Source organism: Haliaeetus leucocephalus, unplaced genomic scaffold, assembly GCF_000737465.1.
Source record: "Haliaeetus leucocephalus isolate CR32 unplaced genomic scaffold, Haliaeetus_leucocephalus-4.0 Scaffold866, whole genome shotgun sequence".
NCBI classification, from domain to species: Eukaryota; Metazoa; Chordata; class Aves; order Accipitriformes; family Accipitridae; genus Haliaeetus; species Haliaeetus leucocephalus.
This window is the reverse complement of record NW_010973302.1, coordinates 4970911-4972885: the sequence shown is the minus strand read 5'-3', so window position 1 is coordinate 4972885 and position 1975 is coordinate 4970911.

The window sequence follows — 1975 nt, the reverse complement described above, 5'->3', positions numbered from 1 at the left end:
CAAGGCAGGGCTGCTGCCCGCCGGCGGCAAGCCAACAGAGGACAGGCGAACAGGACGCGCTGTCAGCTCGGACCTTTTACTTGCTTCGCAAGTGTGGCCCTGCGGCACGGCTCCTCGGGAAGCCGAGGGCTCGGGACGCCGTTCCTGCGGCTCGGGCAGGTGTGAGCGGCTGGCGTCGGCGAGGGAGGCGGCCGGCCGGTGCGGCCTGGGCGGGCGGTCCCCGTCCCTACCGCAGGCCGCAGCAGGGAGGTGAGCCGTCTCGGCGTACTGCAGCGCTTAGGACATCGCAGCCCTGGACTTTGTCCTGGGCCGATGCTATCGTACCTCACAAAAAGGGACTAACGTGAAATTTTTAGGCCCTTCCTGGAGATGGTGTGGCCAATTTGGCTGGTGCCTCTGGTGACGAGCTGCGTGTGGTAATAGGCTTCAGTTTGCTGCGAAGCAACCTGGTGTCAATGCTGTTGTTGCAAATTTTAATATGAAGTTTCCTCCCTTCCTGTCATGGGACAGCCTGTCTTTCAAGTGTGCAGCATGATTTCTAGAATTCAGTTTCGCATGGTCCACTTTATAGGGTCATATTAATGGCTTTACATATATAACAGCCATCTGAAGTTTATGCTATAAGCTTGGTATTTTACAGACTATATAGACCATAACCACATATTCTGGTTGAAATAATGACGTTTTATTAACGTCTCTTACAAGCCTGTTGGTAAGGCAGCAAAGTCACAAAGGCCTACTGCATTATTATTATTAACACAGCTCCGTATGGGAGGATGTCCCACCAGAAGCTGTGTTACAGGTATCGATCGGGCAGGCTTGTACCCTGGCAGCTCGCACCCCAGCACACGGGGCTTCAGCAGGTGCAAATTCTGACTTGTTCCACTTAACCAAAAGAACAGCAAACTGCTCCATTGCCAACTGTGGCAATTGATGAGAATTTATAGAATTTGAATATAATAAATTGATTTAGTAATTTATATAAAAAATGAATGGATTTGTGTTCACACGAGTTTAACATTCAAGAAGGGCCATGAAATTTGGCTCGCAGAAGCCTAGGGCTCATCCTGCAAGTGACTTGTAGAATTAGGCCACAATATTTGTCATACCCTATTTCTTCCCAATTAACTAGTAAACTGATTTGATAAAAAAAGTGAAAACTACAGTCTGTTTTCTTACATTGCATTTCTGTGGTCGGCTTGCATAATAGTATAAAGAAGACAGCAGCTGCTACTACTACTTTTGTATTAATATCTGAAATGTTAATGGATTTCACAGTTTATACATGGCATAAAGGTCCTCATGCATGCTGTCTTTCAGCCAGATTTACTTGTTTTCCTTCCAGCCAGGTGTCCTTGACATCTCCATGGCAGAAAAAGTCTGTCACCCTAAGTATTTGACTTTCAAAAAATAAAATGAAGAGAATTTTAAGTATCATTTCCAAGTGGTGCCAGGCTGACAGCTCTCCTCCAATGGCTTTTTAGTTCAAACACACAAAATAACTGGCAGTTGCAATGCAAGTGTCCCTACGGTGTCACTTCTGCTTTGTGAGGCTTCGGTAGGTTTTTCAGCATGTTGACTTTACACCTTAGATCTGAGATTCTGTCTTTAAGTGACCTCAAGAGTGTTGTGACTCTGCAGGTAAAGCTGTTTTGGTTAGCTGCTGGGGAGGCTATGGGTGGTTTTAGGTTACTCCAGCATTTCCAGAGGTGGGAACTGGAGCCCCTCGCTCTATTCTGTCTCAGCAGCTGGGGCTGTACAGGGGCGTAACTTATGTAGTGAATTAGGGGAGTTTTGGTTCCCTGCAGCTGCTGAATCCTCACCCTTGAAGTTTCCATCTGAAGTACTTCCTTACAATGTTGCAGCCAGCTAGAAGCACCATCCTATGGCCCCTCTCTGTGGGTGGGGAAGGAGAAGACCCCGAGTGTGGCTTGGAAAGGAAGGTGGGCTGGAAGAGCCTGTGCTGTTGGCAGCG